Source organism: Desmodus rotundus, chromosome 12 (genome assembly GCF_022682495.2).
Source record: "Desmodus rotundus isolate HL8 chromosome 12, HLdesRot8A.1, whole genome shotgun sequence".
NCBI lineage: Eukaryota > Metazoa > Chordata > Mammalia > Chiroptera > Phyllostomidae > Desmodus > Desmodus rotundus.
In genome coordinates, this window is record NC_071398.1 from 38,788,615 (window position 1) to 38,799,219 (window position 10,605).

Here is a 10,605-nt window from a genome sequence, read left to right on the forward strand (position 1 = left end):
TCTCTCTAATCTTGAGGAAGATCTTGCCTCTGGATTTTTTTTTTTTTTTAAGGATTTTAGAGAGAGGGAAAGGGAGGGAGAAGTAGAGGGAGAGAAACATCAATGTGTGGTTGCCTCTGGTGTGCCCCCCCCCACCGGGGACCTGGCCCACAACCCAGGCATGTGTCCTGACTGGGAATCAAACCAGCAACCCTTTGGTTCACAGGCCTGCGCTCAATCCACTGAGCTATGCCAGCCAGGGCTTGCCTCTGAATTTTTAATTACAGTACTCACCCTCCCAATAAATCCTGCTGGAGCTCCCTCGTCCCCCTCCCTGTGTGGAGCTGCAGCAAGGAATGGGATGGGGTTCTCTGTCTTTTCTCAGCTAGGTGGTACCCCAGATTTCCTCATACTCTCCAAATAAGTGAAAAGAGGTTCTGGGACTAGTGGGACATGGCAGGCGCAGGAGTGCCTTGAGGGTGAACCCGGCCCTGGCCGCAGATTTGGCTGTGACAAAGCAGGGTGGCAGTGCTGGGGGAGGCTGGAATGAGCTATGTGTGTAAGGGTCAGGTAGCCAGCATGGAGCCCCCAGTGCCCCTGCCTAATTCCTGGCCAAGTGAGAGTCCAAAATAACTGCCCCCCCCCCCGAAAGACATAAAACAGCTTGCTGGGCATAAACTCAGGGGGCAGGGTACGGTCAGGAGTGGGGGTCTCATTGGCACTAAAACCAACCAAACCCTGTACCTGTACCTGTGTCATTCTCCACTCTGTTACTGTTAGGGTCTCAAACGCAAATGCTTACAGGATGAGGCGAGTGAGGTTGGAGCGCGGCAGGTGCAGGATAAGAAAACCACGGCACCAGGGCAGGGTACACGACCTGCGTAAAGGTCGGGGTGACACAGAGGGAAGTCTCTCTGTTTTATTTTTTTTAAGATTTTTATTTATTTTTATTAAAAGATTTATTTATTTTTAGAGAGAGGGGAAGAGAGGGAGAGAAACACCAATGTGAGAGAGAAACATCGATCAGTTGCCTCTCATAGGTGCCCTGACCAGGGACTGAACCCACAACCCAGGCATGTGCCCTGACTGGGAATGGAACGGCGACCTTTCGCTTTGTGGGACGATGCCTAACCAACTCAGGGCTACACCAGTCAGGGCTAAGTCTCCCTATTTTAAATAATAATATTTTAAAAAATCAGCCTATGGGTCATGTCTGCCCATGAGCCACCAGTTTTAATCTTCCAGGCACAGCTGAAGTTGTGTAAATGAGGGACAGGGGCTCCTTCTTGAGCAGGCCCCCAGCAGCCCCTGAGCTTCAGGAGGAGTCACATTCCCACTGGTGCATGTGGAGGATTATGCGAGTAGTGCCCACTCTACAGGCGTGTTGGTGGCGGTTAAATGAATCGTTCCTTATGTCCAGTGCACAGAACTGCACTTGGCACATAGCAAGTGCACAGTGATTGTTACCATAACCCTGGGCCTCCCTGGAAATGCTTCACCCTGGGGGTGGGCAGATGGTGAGGGCAGGCGGCTAGGTCTTGTTCTTTTCCTGACCTCCCCTGCCCCTTGGGGTGAGGGAGAAGCCAGACTCTATCCCCTTCAGTGAGACAGCGAGAAACACCTAGCACAGGGGCCTTGGCAGGGAGAGTTGTCAGACCACAAGGGGGTCAAAGTTCCATAAAAGGGGGCAATAGCTGCACAACTGTGTACTAAAAACCACTGGAGTGTACACGTCAAATGAGTGAGTTGTCTGGTATGTAAATGATAGCTCAATAAAGAAAAAGTACAACTTAGAAAGAGAGTTCAGGAGGTGACCCTCCAGCTGATACAGGGGACCCGGCCCAAATATTGACCCTTCAGTCGTTCAGTCAACAAGTATTCTCTATATCTGCTTTGTAATAAGTGAGTGTCGGGAACACAGTCTTTGAATCAGCCTTGGGGGTGAGGGCTAAGGAGGGCTCTTGGCAGACGAGACACCCGAGCTGAGGCCTGCACGCTGTGGGAGAATGAGCCAGATGAAGTCGTGGAGCCGAGTGTTGCATGTGGAGAGAACAGCATCTGAAAAAGCCTAGAGGCAAGGAAGGCAAATATCTTTACTTTTTTTTTTTGTATGTCAGTCCCTGTGTTGGACATGCTGATGACATTTTTGGTGTATAATAAACCCCTGGTCCCTGCCTTCATGAAGCTTCGGTGAGCTGCACAGACACATTGCCGGCACGGTACCCTGGGCTGAGATCGGGCAGGCACAGGCAGAAGGGTCAGGACAGTACAGGGAGGATGGCAGGAGGCACTGGCCCCAGTCCAAGAGGACATCAGCGGAGGTTTCCTGGAGGAAGAGATAAAGTTCCGAGGTGTCTCTGGGGCTCTAGATCCCTTTGAAAATGTACTGAATGCTCTGGACACCCACAGAAGGAAAACACACAAACATTGTAGGCAATTCCCTAATAGTCCATTCCCTCAACCACCTCCTGGGAAGCTGGCAGGCATCCCATGACTCCCTCCCTTGCTGAACAAATGTCCCAGGAATGGGGACAGGGTGTCCAAAAGTACTGGAAAACTTTGAGGTTGAATTTACGCATCCTAGGAGTAACAGGTGGGGAGGAAGTTTGAGAACCCCAAACATCTCTCTCACCCACCGCTGGCCCTGGTGGGTATGCCAACGATCTAGCTTTCATCCCGCCTACATCCCCCGCACTAATCCCCAGGCCCGGTGCAGTAGACTCCTTGGCATGCGCAGGGACCAACGCGTTCTCCTCTGGAATGTCCAGAAGGAAACAGTCCAGGAGGTAGGTCTTGGCGCTCGTGGGACAAGCGCCGCAGCGCCCCCTGACGGTCACCACACGCCGGTGCATCCCAAGCCGTCTGCGTGCCCCTAGTGGCCGACGCTGCCACTGCCACTGCCAGCCTTTGGTCTGTAGACGAAGGTCACCCCAGTAGTTGTCGTCACCATCATCATCATCATCGCTAATATGTAAATAGCGCTCCCTATGTGCCAGGCTAAGAATTGAGAGATGTAAAATTCCGGACAACTGTAATATCACCTCATTTTATCCTCACGTCAGTCCTATGAAATAGGCATTATTATCATCCCCACTTTCCTCATTTGAAACACAGAAAGTTCATGAAACTTACCCAAGATCACACAGCTACTAAATGGCAGAGTCTGGACTGAACATAGGTATTCTGGCTCTGGAGTTCATTTTCTGAACTATTCAAAGATAATCATGAAGTGATATAATACAGGGTTTGGCACAAATAACACCCCTTTTTATTACAAAATCTTGTATTTCAAAATCATAAGCATGTAATTCTGTAACACAACAATATCACACTCAAGCACACCACATGACATTTTAGGTGAAATATTCAAATTAAAACTATAAAATTTTACACCCATATTATCACCCTACCAACCACACTCACGGCAGGCCTCACTCCTGTCGTGCCCTGTATAATAGTTGGGGGTTGCTTCAAAGTCGCCCCACAGAACAGCTGAGTCGCAGAGGAAAGAATTTGGGTCCCTGGACCACCACACTGCCAACCTGGATCATCTCGCCTCTGGAGTATCCTGTGAGAGTCAACTTTTTTATTTAAGTTGTCATATTTTGAAGGCTCTTTGTTATAGCAACTTAGCTTAAACAGATTGCTGGACCCCACTCCCAGAAAGTCTGGAGAAGGGACAGAGAACTTGTATTTCAAGTAAGTTCCCAGGGGCTCCTGCTACTGCGGCTGGTCTGGGAACCACACTTTGAGAACCACTGTCCTAAATAGTGCGGGTCCTTACCACGTGATATTTCAGACTCCCAGCGCTCGTTCTTTCTCTTTGGAAAAATGGCCTTCTTCATTCTGAGTCCAGGGGGCAGACCCCAGTGGCGGACTCCAGGCCTGGCCTATGAAGGAAGGGTCCCTTCCCTTGTGCCTTTACTATTGGTTCAGGGATGGACATTTCCTAGAAGCTGGACAAATGAGAGTTAGCCCTGGCACTGTTGCTGCACTGGTGGGAAGGGACTCCTAGGCTTGCTGTATTGAAGGTTATGCTGTAAATTAGAACATTATTGGATCAATGACAAAACTGGAATACAATGGTAGATCAAGAAAATTTTGTGTATTAGTGTTACATTTACTAAAGTCAATCATTGTACTGTGGTTACGTAAGAGAATATCTCTACTGGTTTTCATTTTATTTTTTTAATTTATTGACTTGGTGGGGGAGAGAGAGAGGGAGAGAGAAACATCAATGTATTATTGTTCCACCCATTTATACACTCATTGGTTGATACTTGTATGTACCCTGACCAGGGATGGAACCTGCAACCTAGGCGTATCAGCACGACATTCTAACCAACTGAGCTACCCCGGCCAGGGTGAAACTATCCCAATTCTCAAGAAATACACGGTGAAGAATTGAGGAGTAAAAGGCCCTGGTGTGTGTAACTGAGCCTCAAATGGTACAGGAGAAAACAAGGGGAGGAGGGAGAAAATGAAAAACTAAAGGCGGTAAAAATGTTAACAATCGAATTTGAGTAAAAAGTATGTTCTTTGTACTATCTTAGTCTTGCGGGGGGGTGTAAATTTGAAATTATCTCCAAATAAAAAGCTAATTTATTTTTTTAAAGAATCGAGAGTTGTAAAATTCTGGACACCAATCTCAATGAAAGTAGAACCAGGGAGATAAGGATAAAGTGTTCTATTATCCAGGTAGTGTTCCATTTTCAACTGCAGATTAAACTTCACACCTGATTTTTAAAAAGAGTGTGTGGTAAAATTTCAAGGATTACTATGAAAAGAAAAGAAATGGTGCATAAATCTCAAACGAGTAGAAGGAAGAGAAGAGAAAGAAAACACAAGACACACCCTGGCTGGTGTGGCTCAGTGGACTGAGCACTGGCCTGTGAACCAAAGGGTCGCTGGTTTGATTCCCAGTCAGAGCATGCTTGGGTTGCAGACCAGGTCCCCAGTAGGGGGCGCACGAGAGGCAATAATACATTGATGCTTCTCTCCCTCTCTCCCTCCCTTCCCCTCTCTATGAAAATAAATAAATAAAATCTTAAAAAAAAAGAAAACACAAAATAAAATAAAAAATGTTAAATGAGAGGGAGAAAAAAAGCATAGAAAAAAGTGGGGGCAACAGAATCATGAAGTCAGAAGGTAAACATAAATTCAGCCCTAGCTAGTGTGGCTCAGTGGATTGACTGCTGGCCTGCAGACCAAAGGGTCACCAATCTGGTCCCTGGTCACGGCCTGGTCACGGCACATGCCTTCATGGGCTGGGGTGCTGGCCTGGTCCCAGTTGGGGGCATGTAAGAGGCAGCCAGTTGATGTATCTCTCACACATTGATGCTTCTCTCCTTCTCTTTCTCCCTCCCTTCCTGTCTCTCTAAAGTAAATGAATAAAATATAAACCACCCTGTCTCCCCCTGCCCACACCCCCAGGGTCTCTTCCCTCCCACAACTAGAGGGACTCAGAATACCCAAGTCCAGTCCCTAAATACCCAAGTCCAGTCCCTCCCCTGCTCAGAAACTTCCTGTGTCTTCGTCTCACTCAGAGTAAATGTCAGAGTCCCCCCTTTGGCCCATGGGACTCTGCACCATCTGCTTCTTGTCACCCCCCTGCTTCTTGTCACCCCCCTCTCTCATGTGGCTTGCTCCTCTCCAGCCACATGAGTGTCCTTGTACCAGACATGTTCCTACCTCAGGACCTTTGCACTTACTGTTCCCTCTTTCCACTTGGCTCACTTCCTCACCACCAACAGAAAATGGATAAGTAAATTGGGTATAGTCACACAATGGAATCATGCACTGCCATGGGAATAACCTATAGCTACACACAATAACAGGAATGAGTTACACTGTGTTGAGTGGAAAAGGCCAGACACTAAAGAGAATAAATTTTCTGATTCCATTTATACAAAATTTAAGACAGGAAAAACCAATCTGTGCAGCCAGAAGTCAGAATGACGGTGACTTTGAGTGGGGAGCAGGGGAGGGAGTGCCAGATAAATTGACAGAAGCCACGAAGGGCTTTCAGGGGGACTACAAGTGTTTCTTGGTCTGAGAGTTGGTGGCACAGAAGTGCTCAGTCGGTGAAAATTCACCATGCTATACACTTGTGGTTTGTACTGGTTTGCACGTGCGTTTACTTCAGGCATCAGTTTAGCAAAAAGACAAGCCATGACCAGTGTGGCTCCGTTGGTTGGGCGTCATTCTGCAAAACAGGAGGTGACCGGTTTGATTCCAGTCAGGGCACGTGCCTGGGCTGCAGCTTCAGTCCCTGAGGCAACCGATCAATATTTCTCTCTCGCATGGATGTTTCTTTCCCTCTCTCAAAATAAAGTCTTTTTTTTTAAGTTTTTAAGTTTTAAAACTCCATGTTTCCACCCACCCAGCTTAAGAAACAGGACATTTCCAGCTCTCAGGCCTTTCTCTCCCGTCACAATGCGGTTTTATAACTGCACACACCGCCGCAGCCCCAGCTGCTTCCCTCAGCTTACAAGCAGTTCCAGACAGACCTCACAGGTTCCAGCAGAGACGGCCAGTGCGGGGGCGGGGCAGGAGGGACTGCCCCATACAGCCCTTGCCCTAAATCCTGATGGGGAGCTTTGTAGGGTGCTCCCCACGTATTCAGAGCCCAGTGTCTGCAGGTAGGACTCAGTACCAAGCGTTCCTGTGAAGCAGCCATTGGCAATGCAACCTGCTGGCGGGTGCTCTCTCTCACTGTGTCTGTCTCCCTGCCTCCCTGCCAACCTCTCTCCCCTCAAGAAGAAAAAAACTCGAAATTATTTACATAACGTTTTATTACATCAGACTGCAACTCAAGGATCCAAGTTCAAACTTTGAATCTTTCAATAAACTTTGAATAAATAGTAGTGCATTTTTTTCTTTTTTTGGTGCTGTAATGTTTATTTTTAATTTTTTTTTTTTTTTTTGCTGGCATGATTTCATATCTGTGAGGTTCAAGAAAAGAAAATGTTCACTGTTTGCATTTCTTTCCTGGCCATTAACATTGTTCATTTCATTTCCTGATTGGTACTGGAGATAATTTTGTCATGTAGAGAACGGGGGTGGGGGGGTGGGGGGGGAGTGGGGCGGGGCTTGGCTGGCCTCTGTGATGCCCGAGGGACACGGGAAGGTCAGGAAGGGGTAGTAAGATTTAGGAAGACATCGGGTGGCTGAAGGGGAGTGGGTCCCAGACGAAGGCCTGGGCCAAGCAGGGGGGTGCAGGTGGGACAGACCCTGGGGACTCTGGGTTGGGGGAGGGGGCACTGAAGGTGGAAACCACAGAACTTAGTGTGGGCTGGTTGTGAGGGAGAGGGAGGGAAGGAGACATGGAGTGCTGGCTGCTCTGTGTGGGCCTGGTGCCTGGACAAGGAGATGACTCAGCCTGGGGGGCTGTAAACAAAGAAGAAAAGCAGGTCAGACCGACCTCTGTGACGGAGAGCTTCCTGGACACCCTTCCTAACTCACTGGGCCCTGACAGCACCCACCTCACAGATGAGGAAATTGAGGCTCAGAGAGAGGAAGCCCCAGGAAGGAGAGCAGCACTCAAGCCCAGGTCTTCTACCTAACCCTGTGTTTCCAGATCTTACATAACTTTAGGGCTTAAACAACCTCTGGTGATTGATTTTTCTCCCATTAGAAAACAGATACAGAAACATAAACACCAAACACACTTAACTACAAAGTGAGGGATTTTTTTGGAGCGGTAGAGCTGCCACCAATGCTGCTCGCGGTAGCGGTTGCACGGCTCCGTGCATTTGTCAAAACCCAGAGCCGTGCGCACGCCCGTCACTTCTACTGTTTGTGAAGAAGAATAATAAACAAGGCAATGATCCCAGTTCAAACACAGCAACTGTAAAAAGATGTTTTTTAGACACTGGGAGAAATTTGAATATGGTCTGGGAGTTAGATGACATTAAAGAATTGGTTAATTTTGTTCAATGTGATAAGGCATCAATGTAGTTATGTAAGGAAGTACCTCCCCCCCCTTTTAGATGCTCGTTTGGCATGTGAGAACCAGCACCCTGTCTGGCACTGGTATTTTTTTTTCAAGTTTAGAAAAGCGGGGAAGGGAAAGACAATGAAACGGCAAAATGTTGATGGTTATTGAAGGTGGGTGTTGGGTGCATGTGGGTTTGTTGTCTCTCTGCTTTCTGTATCTGTTTGGAAATGTTCATGATCTAAGTGAAAAGTTCTGAAAATAAAATAAAAAAGAAGAGCTAGTTGTTTGTTAAGCACAATTTGGAAAGTACAGAAACCTAGAAAGACAATACCTCTATCTCCCCCCATGCAGCCCCCCAGACCCACATCACTATTGTAGTTAACATTTTGACATATTTCCATTCAGCCTTTTCTACTTTACCCAGGCTTTTTAAAGTGTGTGTGTGTGTGTGTGTTTTATATAATTCTGTGAGCAAATTGTTTATACAGTTCTGCTTTTTTCCTTCTTACAACGTAAGCTGTTCCGCTGTTCCCCTGCCCTCTCTGTGTAAACACTATCTCCAGTGTTTGCACGATGTTTACTCAACGGGGCAGTGTTGCCAGACGTCGAAGCTGTTTTCAATTTCCTCCCATTATAAATAATGCCTCGATGCACATCCTCGTGTGTCCCAGAGGTGGGATTCCTGGGCCAAAGGGTGTGGACCCTTTGGCAACTCATGGTCAAAATTGCCTTAGAGTTTCTGCCTGACCCAAAGCTGAAATGACCTCATACAGTTAAAGTGAGATTTCACTGCCATTTGTTATTTCCTAAAGGTTTGATTTATGACTCACGTTCATGAGAGGATGTCTTTTTTTTTCCTCTTGCAGGAAACAGAGATCCATTCACACTAGCTCATGTTGAACGGGGTTTGAATCAGTCAGCAAGTAAAGCTGACATCCAGCCTGGACAAGCTATCTAGTTGTGTCGATTGTTGAAATACTACAACATTTCTGTGTCACTTGGTAAATCATGCTGCCTCGAGGGCCACAACTGTCCCTCCCTGTGACGACTCCAACTGCTCTGGTCCCTTCCAGGCCTTCCCACCGTGCAGCAAGGAGAGTGTTGACATGGGCCACAATGATGAACCATTCTGGTTGCTCAGGCCCAAAGTACAGGCTGTTACATATTGTCTTTAGTGTTTGATGCAAATCACAGAAAAGCTGACTGAACTGGCTTAAACTTGATTTGTAACTAGAAAACAACAGTTTGGCAATTGTCACCAAGGTCCCCATTATTTTTCATCCTTCAGTCAACCTTAAAAATAAAATAGCCAGTTGTAGTTATTTTACCAGCAAAAATTAGCTTATTTGGGAATAGCAGACAAATTGCAATTCAGAACATGCCAACTATGTTGAACCAGAGGCAAGTCTGGAGAACCAGAGAGGAGCAACATTTTATGGAGATCAAGGACAAAGTTGGGAGGGGGGTTTATGAACCTCCATTGGAGGAGGCAAAGAGAGGCGGGGAGGGGGAGGGAGAGGGAGAGAGGAAGGCAGAGAGAAAAGGTGAGAGAGAAACATCCTGTGAGAGAAGCATCATTGATTGCCTCTGGTATCCGGCCGAACTGTATGTGCTGTACCCGGGGATCAACCTGCAAACTAGGTGTGTGCCCTGATTGGAAGGAACCTGCAACCTTCAGGTTACAGGAGCAGGTTCCAACCAACTGAGCCATTTCTGTCAGGGCGACAGCGGCTTTTCATTGACTGAGTGCGGTGGTTTCTCATTGGCTGGGCTGTTGCCGGGCTTGAAGAAAATCTTCCTTCCTCCTGCTGGGGTAGTGAAGTAAGCTTGCTGCACTGATTTGTAAATTAAGCTGACAGTAGTAGTATGTGAGAGAGAGCTCCCCCTTCAGGGCTCCCCACCTCCACTTTGAAGGAGAGTTTTTTTTCCACACCTCTGTTTCTTCTTTTTCAGTGGTATTTCCCAAGATGGTTGCCATCAAGCCTTGCATTTATCACAGGGGAATGAGAGAACTTTTGTCTCCTCCTGCCGGCTGACTCTGATTGCCCAACTGAGGTCACATGCCGGTGCCAGCCAATCACTGGCCTGGGGAAGGGGACTCAAATGCCCTGATTGGCTGAGTCAAGTCACGTGTTCCTCACTGGTAAAGTGAATGATTACGATCAGGGGCTGAAGCCAGTGGCTCATAGGACTGAATACCAGCCTGGAAACCGGAAGGTCGCTGGTTGGATTCCTGGTCAGGACAGGTGCCTGGGTTGCGGGCCAGGTCCCCAGGTCGGGGCGTGTGAGAGGCAATCGACTGATGTTTCACTAGCACACCATGTTTCTCCCTCACTTTCTCCCTCCCGTCCCCTCTCCCTATAAATAAATGAATAAATAATATATAAAAAAAAAGCCAGCTGCTAAAGCCAAAACCGGGTTCAAATTCCACTCTTAGCCGACCCTGCGGTCCTCTCTCCCCTGTTTCCCATCCATAAAACAGAGATAATAATGACACACTTCCCGGGGTCGCTGTGAGGACTGAGCGCGTTTGCTCATTCCAGGCCCTCAGAATGGGGCGCAGACACAGGAAGCAGGTAAATGTCAGCAGCTCCTGTTGTCCCTCCATGGTCCTCCCCAGTTCTCGAGGCTGTGGTTCTCCGCAGGCTCCGTATCTTTTGTACTCCGTCTTCTTTCCAGGTAGTGTT